Consider the following 12544-nt stretch of genomic DNA (forward strand, 5'->3'; position numbering starts at 1 on the left):
TATATACCTGGGGGGAGCTGGATTCTGTTATGAACATCCTCTTCTCCCCAGAGGAAATATGCCTCATTAGGCCAGCAGGGTTAAGATCTGGGAGAAGGAAAACTGCACCAGACCCCCAGGTGAGCGAAAACTCCCTGTAGTGGACCCAAATTGGAATCCCATCCAGGAAGAGGGCCAGGGAAACATGCAAGACTACAGGAACCTAATTATAAGAGGCATAAAAGAATCTGTACCCAAAAGCAGCAATTAGCATTTGATGGGAGTCAAGAAAAGGATGAGTCCCCAGGGGCATGGCTAAATCGATTAAAACAAAATTTTCAGTTACATTCCAGCATTGATCCTGATGGACCAGAGGGCCAAGTATTATTAAAAGTATGGTTTGTTACCAAAGGTTGGCCTGACATCAGGCAGAAATTAGAAAAATTAAAAGACTGGAAAAATTGGAAGACTGGCAAGAAAGGGGAATTAAGGATCTGGGAAACTCTGAAAATTTATTTAAGGAGACATGAGGAGAACAGAACAAAAGCAAAAATTATGGTGGCAGTAACAAGAGAAAGCCTAGAAGTGGGAAGAGGGGAGCCAAAAGGGGGAGCAGAAAATAAAGTGAAGCTGGGTAAATGGAAAAAACCACCATTAGATTATGTGTATTGCTGTTACTGTGGCTAAAGAAAGCATGTTAAGCAGTCCTGTAAAAAAATTACAAATGGATGAAGCAATTGAGAAAGAACAGGACACCCTAGTATTGTAAACAAAGGGCCCCAATGTAGGCAGGGATGACGTGGAGGACTCCATGTTCTCCAAAAGCAAATTTATTACTTTATAATACTATATTAAAGAATACTATACTGTACTATACTAAAGAATACCGAAAAGATACTTACTCAGTGCTAAAAAGATAATAATGAAAACTCGTGACTCTTTCCAGAGTCCCAACACAGCTTGGCACTAATTGGCCAATGAGTCAAAACAACTCACACCAGAGTCCAAAGCGGCAATCACCCTTGGGTAAACAATGTCCAAACACATTCCAGACGATCACAACACAGGAGCAGCAAAGGAGATAAGAACTGTTTTCCTTTTCTCTGAGGCCTCTCTCACTACCTTTCAGCTTCCCAGGAGAAAAACCCTGGGCAAAGGGATTTTTCAGAGAATCTGAATGTCACACCCTAGAGAAGATTCTGAGAGGAGATGATGATTAGGGGTGTCAGGAGTCAACGCTGTGGGGGATGAGATTGGACACTAGATAGAGTCCCTGATAAACTTAGAAATTGGTCCCCAGAGTGAAGAATATGAGTTTTTAGTGGACACAGGTGCTGATCGATCCTGTGTGACAAAGCTTCCCAGAGGGGCTCAGCTAAGCAAAAAGATCTGCCAAATGTGGGGAGCAAAAGGGGAACCGTTCGGAGCCCAGGTTACAGAGAGCATAATTATAAAAGGCAATTCAAAGGAATGTAGGGATGATTTCCTTTATATCCCAAAAATAACTTGTAACTGGGGCGAGGCTTGCAAGTAAAGATGGGAATTGCAGTAGTGCCAAAGGAGGGGAGGATTTGGTACCCCAAATAATGTTATTAACTGGACAGGATTTGGGAGAAAATAACCCAGTAGTCTGGGCGGAAGGAGGAGGGCCAGGGTTGTTAAATATCCCACCAATTAAGACAGAAATGCAGTCAGAAATTCCCCCTGCTCAGGTTAAACAATACCCCATCTCCCCTGAAGGCCAGAGAGGACTAGCAGCTGTGATACAGGGACTCATGGAAGAAGGCATACTAGAACCATGCATGTCACCACATAATACACCAATGTTAGCTGTCAAGAAGGCTGACGGAACCTATGAATTGGTGCAGGATTTGAGGGAAATTAACAAACAATTTCCAGATAGCCAATAGTATCAAATCCATATCCTCTTCTTAGTCAAATTCCACAAGAGCATGCATGGTTCTCAGTAATAGATTTGAAGGATGCCTTCTGGGCCCGTCCATTAGAGGTGGGGAGCAGGAATTTGTTTGCCTTTGAACGGGAAGACCCACACTGCAAATGTAAACAACAACACAGGTGGACCTGCCTCCCGCAGGGATTCACAGAGTCCCCTAACCTATTTGGACGAGCCTTAGAGGATCCTTTAAAATCCTCTGTACCTGGGGAAGAAATACAAATTCTACAATATGTGGATGACCTGCTAATATCAGGCAAAGATCAAGAACAAGTCAAACAGGCCAGTATAAGTTTACTAAACTTTCTGGGAGATAAAGAATTAAAAGGATCAAAGAAAAACCTCCAATTTGTAGAAGAAGAGATAAAGTACCTGGGACATCTAATTGGAAAAGGGTAGAAAAAGCTCAGTCCTGAAAGAGTTGTGGGGATCCTGTCAATTCCACCACCCAAGACTAAAAAAGATGTAAGAAAGCTAATAGGTCTAATGGGCTCTTGTATATTATGGATTGATCAGTATACTCAAGCTGTAAAATTTTTGTATGAAAAATTAACAAGGACAGAACCTGTAGTCTGGACTCTGGAGGATACCGAACGGTTCCAAGACTTAAAGGCTCGATTGACGAAAACCCCAGTTTTGAGTCTGCCTAATTGAAGAAAACCATTTGATCTGTTTGTTAATGTTAATGAATGGATAGCATATGGAGTGATAACCCAAGGCTGGGGGGGAAGCAGGAAGCTGGTGGCTTATCTGTCAAAATTATTGGATGTGGTTGCAAGAGGGTGGCCAGCCTGTATTCAAGCTGTGGCAGCCACAGCTACCTTATTAGAAGACACTCCAAATCCTACATTAAATGGAAGGATTTCAGTACACACATCCCATTATTTGAGGACAGTGTTAAGCCAAAAACTCCTCAGTGGCTAACACACAGCTGAATCCTGAGGTATGAAATAACCCTGATGAATGTCAAGAATCTAGAGACTGTCACCTCAAAAGGTTGAAATCCTGCTCAATTCTTAACCGGGGAACCAAAAATGGAAAATTTAGATCATAATTGTATAGAGCTAATTGAGATGCAAACAAATGTAAGAGAAGAGCTAGAAGAAGACCCCTTACCATATGGAAGGATCCAGTATATAGATGGATCCTCCCAAACAGTAATGGGAAAATGGGCATCAGGATACGCCATTATTGAAGCAGAGGAAAACAAAGAAAAAGGGAAATTACCCTCAAATTGCTCTGCACAAACTGCGAGGTATATGCCCTAAAGAGAGGTTTTGATTTATTAGATGATATAGGGACAATCTACATGGATTCTCAATATGCCTTTGGGATAGCTCATACCTTTGGAAAAATCTGGCCAGAGAGGGCATACCTTAACTCAAAGGGGAAAAATCTGGCACATGAAAGTCTGATAGGGAAGCACTTGAATCCCTCAGAGGACCAAAAGAAATTGCCACAGTCCATATTAAAGGCTACTAAAAAGGGGATACCCCTGAAATCCAAGGAAACAAATTAGCAGACCGGGCAGCCAAAAAAGCAGCCTTTGAAATGCTGGACTCAGTCATAGTCCTAAGGGTAAAAAAAGACCAGGGGAAAATAAAGGAAGAGGGGGTTCCAGTTTTCAAGGACAAGGAGCTAAAAGAAATAGAGCAAATGGGAGCAGTAAAAACAGGGGATGGAAAGTGCTGGACCCCAGATGGATGATAAATATTCAACTGAATAATAACCAGGAAAGTGATGGAAGAGATACACCAATTAACTCACTGGGGAACACAATGAATATATGATCATTTCCTGAAATATTGCATGGGGACAGGAATATATGAAATGGCCAGATCCATCACAGGAGAATGTCTAACCTGCCAAAAAGTCAACAAAAAGGTAATGTGAAAAACAACTCCAGGAGGGAGGAAATTAGCCATAAGACCTTTCCAGAGTATTCAGGTTGATTTTACTGAATTAACTCCAGCCCCAGGGTATCAACACCTATTGGTCATACTTAACCACCTAACCCACTGGGTTGAAGTGTTCCCCACAAGAAACTCAAACTGTGACAAAAGTTCTCTTGGAAGAAATTCTTCTGAGATATGGGCTAGTAAATCTTATTGATTTGGACTGTGGCCCCCACTTTACATCCAGTGTTCTGCAACAAGTCATCAGGGCCCTGGGAATAAAGTGGGAGTTACACACCCCTTGGCACTCTCGGAGTTCTGGGAAGGGCAAGAGGGTGAATCAAACCTTAAAGCATATCTTAACAAAATTGGTCTTAGAAACCCAATAGAACTGGGTCAAATGTTTACATCTAGCCCTATTACAAATAAGAACAAGAGCCAGAACAGATCTAGGGGTCTCTCCTTATGAAATGCTGCTTGGGCTGCCTTTCTTGCTTACCCTGTACAGTACCAGGGAACATCTAGAAGGGGGCATGACAATGCAAAAATACTTAGAAACAGTAACAGCAACCCTGGAAGAACTAAGGGAAAAGGGACACCTTCCCCAAACTTCCCCACTGAACTGTAAAATACGTAGTATTAACCCAGGAGACTGGGTATTGATTAAATCATGGAAAACCTCTCCACTCACTGCTCGCTTTGAGGGCCCCTTCCAGGTGCTGCTTACAACAAACACCGCAGGAAGAACAAAGGAGCGGGGGTGGACACATGCAAGTCCAGTGAAGGGTCCAGTACAACCCTCAAATGAGGCAAGCAAATGGGCTATAGGCAGCAGAGACAATAAAGACTTGAAATTGGTCCTGAGGAAAACAGCAAAAGAAGCGCAACCCTGAACACAACCCCGCACGGGAAGCATCTACATTGTTATCCTTAAATCCTTAAAGTTTGTTAATGTTTGTTATAGTACAAGGTCAAGTTTTGTTCAGCTAAGAATGACTATCAAAATAAGATCTCAGTTTCCGGTACTGTTCCATAGAGCACTCTCCTTGCAACCCTAATTGGGACCAAATTGAAGAAAGGGAGTCAGTACAATAAAGGTCATGGCAGAATGTCTCCAGAAGAAGGGAAAACCAGAAGTGGGAGGCAAGACTGGATTGGGAATTACCTCCAGGAAATACTCTCTGGGCACCGAGAAAACCCCTGTGGTTCGAGAGGTGAGGAGGCCAGCCCGTACCAGACTCCCACTCGTAGCAATGCTACTACTCACGCACTTTGGAGGAAGTGGAGGAAACACTTGTGAGAAGTGTTACTATCCCTTGTATAGAGGAGATACAGTACGTGTACTCATCAGAGTACACACAGACATGAATCCCAAATGCATCGATCACTCCCAGTTAACAACCTGTAAAGAAGAAAATAAACTATATGGGCTGGCTAAAAATATTGCAAACCCAAGCCAGAGGATGTCAGGAGAGTGCCCTGTGAAAGAAAGATGGGTATGCTTTGAACAAGGAAGTGAAACCAACTCAGAGGATACATTCAAAGAGAAAGAAGTGCAATTGAAAAGACAAAGGGATAGAGAGGGACAAATATACAGAAAGAATCTTTTTTATCAATATGGTACAAAAGAATTTAATTTGACTCATTGTTGAGTGTGCAGGGGGACACACTTAAGTGAAATTTGGCCATGGGACAGTATCAGTTTAGGTCCCCTAGACATTTTTAAATGGATTACATCAAGAAAAAGCACAGTGGTACCCAAAAGAAGGGAAGGTGAGTGGAAGCTTAAATCAACAACAACAGAGGAAGAGTTCAATAACATTAAAAAGTGTGTGCTGGATTGGCACGGCTAACAAATCAGCCATGGCATTGCCTTCTGCTAAAAAATCTGGAAGAGAAGAATGTGAGCGAATGTGCATTACAAAGTAAAGTTCTTGTTGAATGGAAAGAAGTAGGATTAACTTTTTAAGCAAACCGTATAACTGATCATCAGAAACTTCTTTCAGCAGAGATCCTTCTGCTCTTTCCACCACACCTGCAACGTAAATTGAATCCGTTACTAAATTAAAAGGAAATGTGAATTTTGAAAAGACCCGTACAACTGCTGCTAACTCTGTAATCTGTGCAGAACCATCTACTTCCTCAATATCTGATTCCCATTTTTTTGTCTCTGAATTTTGCCAAGCAATCACAGACCTTTTAGACTTCCCAGAACCGTCTGTAAAAAATGTGATTGCCTCGAGGGGTGCATTACTTCTTAAAGGCTTATGAATTAATTTTAAAGATGAACTTAATAGCTCATGTTTGGGACAATTGACTGAAATTTTTCCTGCAAAATTTTCCAAAGCAAATTGCATGACTTCTTAATTTTGAATTAACCATTCTAAATAGATGGATGTTGGAGGCAGGAAGATTTCTGCAAAATCTTTTCCTGCAAGGGAAAGCATTCAAGATCTAGCCTTGATAATCAATTGTGAAATAATTTCAGGGCAAGTTGTTATAGTTTTACCCAATTGACGCTATAGGAAAACCCACTCTAAGATTATCAGATGGTCCTTCTTCTCTAGATCCCACTGGAATATTAAACCATGAAGCTATGGACTCTCTCCTAAAACTGCAAACAAAAAAGACAGGTTAGGATTATACCGATGAGCCTGACGTGACTGGATGGCTCTCATCACTTTGTCCAAAGCATTTTGAGCTTCTTTGTTGAATTCTCACGGTGAGTTTAAGGCTGTGTCTCCTCTCAACAAATCTGCCAGAGGAGCCAAGTCCTGATTTGAAAGGCCTAGTAGTGGATGAAGCCAGTTCAGAGTCCCTACCAGCTGCTGCACTTCATTCCATGTCTTTGGATTTGTCCTTAGCTGGAGTGGCTGCGGGGTTACCGTTTGTTCTGTCATCCTGTATCCTAAATATTTCCAGGGAGGAAGTGTCTGAATTTTTTCCTTTGCTACAGCGAGTCCTGCTTTCTCCTCTGCTGAGATGACCTGATCTGTTGTCTCCTGCATTGATGTTTGGTCCTTGGCTGCTACTAAAATATCTTCCATGTAATGTAATATGAGAGAATTTGGATATTGTGCACGAACTGAGGAAAGTATTTTTGCAACATACCACTGGCATATACTCGGGGAATTTCTCATTCCTTCTGGTAGAGAAAGCCAATGATATCTTTTCAAGGGTGCTTGCTGATTTATGGATGGGATGGAAAATGCAAATCTTGGTGCATCATCTGGATGCAAGGGAATATTGAAAAAACAGTCTTTTAAATCAATAACAGACAACTTCCAATCTTTTGGAATCATAACAGGAGAGGGTAAACCTGGTTGTAAAGAACCCATTTCTTGAATCACTTCATTAACTTTTCTGAGATCCTGCAACAACCTCCACTTCCCACTGTTTGGCTTTTTGATTACAAAACCTGGGGTGTTCCAGGGACTAGTAGTTGGAGTTAAGTGACCTTTGTTTAACTGTTCCTGTACCAACTGCTCTAAAGCAGCAAGTTTCTCTTTGGGTAAGGGCCACTAGCTGACCCAGATGGGTGTATTAGATGTCCATGTCAGTTTTAAAGTGTTATGTCCATCAACAGCTTTTGTTAAAATCCAGTTTCTAACCTCACACCCCATTGCGACAAAATGTCCCGGCCCCAAAGAACAATATCAGCTCCTACAACGAATGGTCTTGTGGTGGCAACACGACCTGCAGGCCCCTCAAATGTGCCTGAGTGGGAGCTTCGAGAGCTCTCACAGTGACCACCAATAGCTGCCAGCTGATCCAGCGCAGGCACCGTGGCCCAGTCCTGTGGCCATTCCGGTGCCAGATGCCGTCTGCTCCGGGATCTGTCAGGCCACTGAGGGTGATGGCTGCCCGAGGGGCTGCAGCACACAGGTGAGCTGAGGCCGCCCGCGGCTGATGAGCCTGGTCCAGGCCATGGCAGCTGTGCTGTTCTGGGACTCTGGTTGGAGGAAAGCTTGTGCTGTGGTCAGTCCTTTGGGTAAAAAGCATGGAGGGTCTGGACACAAAGCTAACGCTGTAATTTCCTGTGAACAGGTGACAGAGAGCACAGCTGGAATGACATAAAAACCTTCTGCATGGGATCTGCTCACTCCCACGATGAGGAGCTGACGTGGTTGTGGTTCAGGCCCCAGCTGTCCTGTGGGCACTGTGTGAGCAATGGCATTGGTCAGCACCACTGGCTGGGCTGGGGACAGCTCCAGTCTGGTACCTGGGGACATTGTGGTCGGCAGTCCTGCACAGACGTGCTGCAGCTCTGACCGTGGTGGCCTGTGGTGCTCTCTGCCCCTGGTGCAGGGTTCCTGTGTCATGGCAGCCACTGCCCCGTGCCGGGCTGCACGTTTCCCGGCAGATGGCACGGACAGCCCTGTGCTGGGTGACAGCTGTTAGCACGTGACAGAAACCTCTGCATCCACTGTTTCTGGGCAGTGGCCTTCTGCGGGCCCCAGGACATCCCCTTTGAAATGACCTCTCTGGCCACACGAATGGCACGTGTCCCTTGGAGTCTGCTGGTTTTCAATTGCACCTCTGAATGCTCTTAGAGCCTCTGCTAGGGCTTGTGTTTGCATTTCTGCTGCGTTTTCCTGCTGCTTTGGGGTGTTTTCCTGAGCTGCTGTGATGGCACTGGCCAGCACCTCTGCCTGCATGGCTGCTGCAGGCTCAGGGGTGCCCAGGCGGTTCAAGCATCCACGAGCTGGGTCAGGCTGGGCTCAGGATCCTGTGGCAATGCACCTAATACTTTTTTGCAGCTCGGGTTTGCATTAGAAATTGCGAGCCATTTTAATAACTCTTGTCTGGCTCCGTCTATTGGAATCTGCTTTTCCAATGCTATTTTCAAACGGTCCAAAAACTTAATATAAGGCTCATCTATTCTGTGTTTTATTTCTGTGAAATCTAGTTCTGGTTTGTTGCCATCAGGAACCTGTAACAAAGCTGTTTTTGCTGCTTCTTTGATATCCTGTAATACTTGTTTATTGAGAGTTCGGGCTTGTGTTTGAGGATCTGTATGAGCTCCTTCACCTGAGAGCTGATCTATAGTCAAATTTGCAGTGGCTGGAGTTCCTGCATAACCTCCTAAAAGGTCATTTAACAAACGTTTCCATGCCAGTTCCCACTGAGAAAATTCTCTTGGGGACAGCAGGGATGTGCAAAGCTGCTTTAAATCGTGTGGAGTAAATACATTTGCTGTAAAGGTGGCTTGTAAAAGACTTCTGAAATATGCAGAATCGCTACCATACAAACAAGAGGCTTTGCAAATCTCTTTTAACTCAGCAAAACTGATCTGCTGCCAGCTCCCTCTCGGTGCAGGACCTGCTGTGCACCTCACAGGAAAAACTTTTAACTTCGATGCAATTTCCCACTCTCCTTCCTGAACTGCATCCTTTCTTATCCTCTGCCAGGTATCTGTGAGTCCTCGTGTGTTAAACTCTTCCTTAGATTATTTGGAATTACATTGTGGAGCATAGGAATAATTAGTTTTTTGTTCTGGCAAGGTTTCTGACATGGGCGCCGCCATCTTGGACAGGGTGACTTCCGGGGCTCACATCCGGTTCCCACGCCCGGCAGGGAGGGGGCGTGCCCTCCCGGGCTGTGGGCGGGGAGCAGGGGCGGGGACACTGCTGGGGCTCCGCCCACAAAAGGGGCGTGTCCCTGCTCTGATGGGCAGGAGCTCAGGGAGGAGCCACCCAGGGACTGCTGGGAGCCCGAGGAGGAGGGCGAGCCACGCCCACGAAGGGCGGGGCTGGGCCGGGGCCATCATGGCGTCTGCCATGAGCTCCTCTGTTCTCAGAGTGGGCACAATCGGCTCGGCTTTTTTCCATTGTACTGCCAAAATTCACCGATTTTGAGCACCAAAGGCAGCTTTTCAGAGGGAATACAGAGGACTTAGGTATGGCAGGGATTGTGAAAGATGTGGTTTGCAGAGGAGCCTGGCCAGGGCTGGTCTGCTCCCCTCTCTCCCGGGACGGGGGTGGGGAAGGGGGAGGGCGGCTGGCCTGGCCAGCTCCCGGCCGCTCCTCCGGGGTTTCTGGTTCTCGACTGGGATAAGGGAAGTCTTCTGGGTCCCCTCAGAACTCCTCTTTCTCCTCTCCTCCCGGTCCTGCTGTTGCTGCCTGCATTCTGCCCTGTCCCTGATCTTTGCTTGCTTGTGTGCATTCTTTGCTTGCTTTGCACTTTCCATTGTTACAAATTTTAACACCGTCCTGAATATTGGATGCAGCTTTAAGTTGGACTTCTTATTCTTTTCCATGTTATGTAATTTCAGTCCAACCGAATCCCGGAATTCTGGATCGAGTTTCTGAGATATGTCTGAGTTTGGGAACTCTGTTAAGACCCATTTTACAAGCTTTTTAAGCTGTTTCTTGTCAAACTGAATATCTTGAATTTCTAACTTATAAATGAAATATGAAAAAAAATCCTGCTCAGCTAAAGACAACCGATTTCCCATGGTGGCACTCACCAAAGTTTTCCAGTTGTGCTTCTTGGTATGAAATTCCTCCCCGGTCCTGGGTCACAACAGTGACAAATCAGCTGAGCTGAGCGGCAGAGTCCTCTGAGGCTGCGGTGCTGCTCCAGTCCCGTCTCTGATTACAGCCTCCTCTTCACCAGTATGAGGCTTTGATTCGAGATTCCCTCTCAATCTCAAATGCCTTCTTCTGGGTTTTCTATTTTAAAGGGACAAAAAACTCAGGTGCAGGCCTGCTCCCTCAAAACACGCAAATATCAAGTAAAAATGTCCTATTTTGATGGAGGTAATCAAAAAATCCCTAGACCATCTTCCTCAATATGAGAAATACTGTCCGGGCGCCACGTGCTGGGTTCTTTTTTCTCGGGCCGGGTGTTATAAACCTTCAAAAGGGAACCCAGCACACCCAAGGATAGCTCAGCTATTACCTTTGGAGGCAAATAATGAGCAGGATGGCTTCTGCTGCAGTGTTAGAAACAAAAAGGTTTAATAAAAGGCAAAATGACAAACAGAAAATCCAATCCAGGTACAGCAGTCTGCCACTGGTATAAACACCTTCACAAAAGCCTCGTGGTCCTTTTGTCCTCCTCTTTTATACTTGATGGGCCAGGCAGGACCTTTTCGCTTCTATCCAGTTAGGTGACCCCAAGGTTTTAGTGAAGCCTCTGGGGTCTTACGAGGTGGCTTTTCACCTGATCGTTGGGAGAAACTTCTGGGCTTTTTTCCTTTTTTGGGGGACAAAGGCTAGCTTTGCCACTCTGTCATTAGGGGGGCACTCTCCTACACCTCCCCACTGGGGAACAGCTCCATCTGATCCAGCTGTCCCTCTTCCTTTCTCCAGAAATTAAAGGAGAGCCTGTGCAGATGGAAGCATTTCCCGGAGGAAGCAGTGGCTCCATGGCAGCCTCTGCTGCAGGAAGGGAGGCGCTGCCAGGCACAGGCACAGGAGGTAATTGCTGTGCCTCTGGGCCTGAGCCCTGCTGAGGTTTCAGCTGCCCTCTCTGCTGCTTGGCAGTGCAGGCACACAGCATTACCTGACCCCCTTGAAGTGCTCGGTTCCCTATACAAGGGGATCCCAGCACACCATGGAACAGTTCCCATCTGTGCTCCTTTCTAGATTGGGATCGGGACTTGCATCATTTGGAAACGCTGGTAAACCATGGTTTAAGGATCTTGGAGCTTGGTGAAGGTAGGTTGTCAGCAACCCTTTCCTAACAGAGTAATCACTGTCCAAGTGTAATCGTTGTCCAGAGGAATATTCCTCTGTCATTTCCCTTAAGATCCTCTGAAGTTTGATGGATTCTGGAAATCCTGGCCTCAAAGTTTCTACTATTGTGCCCAACAGTGATCACGGAGGATCGCTGTCAGTGAGAGAAGGGTGCATTTAGCTTTCAGCCTTCCTCCCATGTGCAATGCCAGTGTGTCCTTCCATGTGCTCTGTGCAGCCAGGGAGAAGGGCAGAGAGGGAAGGGGCCGGGCCCAGGGCTGTGCCCCAGGGCTGAGCCTTTGGCAGCTCCTTTACTGACCCCAGGGAGCCTGAGCTGCTCCTGCTGCCACTGCCAAGCCCCGGCCCTGCCCGAGGCTGGCTTTAGAGCTGCTGGCAGCTCCAGGGAGTCCTTTCTGCCTCGACTGCCCTGCAAGGGGCTCCTTCCATCCCAGTGTGGGGCCACTGCAGGCACGTGGTCCCCCTGCCCCTGCTCCTGAGTGGGAGGCAGAGCGGAGGGAGTGCCTTGGAGGGCACCAATCACCCAGGTGCCCTCACTGACACTCGGGCCTGAAGGAGAATCTTCAGCAGGGTCACAGGAGCTGTTGTGTCCTGGCTTTCTTTGCAGCTGAAGTTGATGAAGATGATGCTGTTGATGAAGATGATCGGGATTCCCAGCCCATACCCATTACTGAGCATCTGGGAGATGCTGAGGGTAGGTAAAGACTTTCCTCCCTGGGAGAGCTGCCAGCTCAGAGCCCAAAGCTGGGCCAGGGGGCCATCGCTGCACGTGCCAGCACAGAACCATGCACGTGTGTGCCCTCGCCCTGCACGATCCCCTCACCGCTCCTGTGGCTCAGTGGTGCCCGTGCAGATCAGCAGAGATGGCAGAAGCTTCTGTGGCTGTTGAGTTACAGGTGTGTCTGCAGGGAGGACTTCTCCAGCTCCTTTGCTGATCCCTACACAGAAGCCTGGCTCCCATCGCAGAGGTGAGTAGTGTGACCCTGCTGACCCCACAGGCTGAGCACTGGTTTTGT

At 46.4% G+C, this 12544-nt stretch overlaps 1 long non-coding RNA gene across 1 annotated transcript; it reads left to right on the forward strand.

The window, feature by feature from the left end:
• Positions 1–9574: 9574 nt before the first annotated feature.
• LOC135291849 (uncharacterized) lies at positions 9575–11564 on the forward strand. Its single transcript, XR_010354522.1, has 3 exons — positions 9575–9727; positions 11145–11252; positions 11421–11564. It is a non-coding gene; the product is annotated as an uncharacterized LOC135291849 (long non-coding RNA).
• The last annotated feature ends 980 nt before the right edge of the window (positions 11565–12544 follow it).

Source organism: Passer domesticus, unplaced genomic scaffold (genome assembly GCF_036417665.1).
Source record: "Passer domesticus isolate bPasDom1 unplaced genomic scaffold, bPasDom1.hap1 HAP1_SCAFFOLD_134, whole genome shotgun sequence".
NCBI classification, from domain to species: Eukaryota; Metazoa; Chordata; class Aves; order Passeriformes; family Passeridae; genus Passer; species Passer domesticus.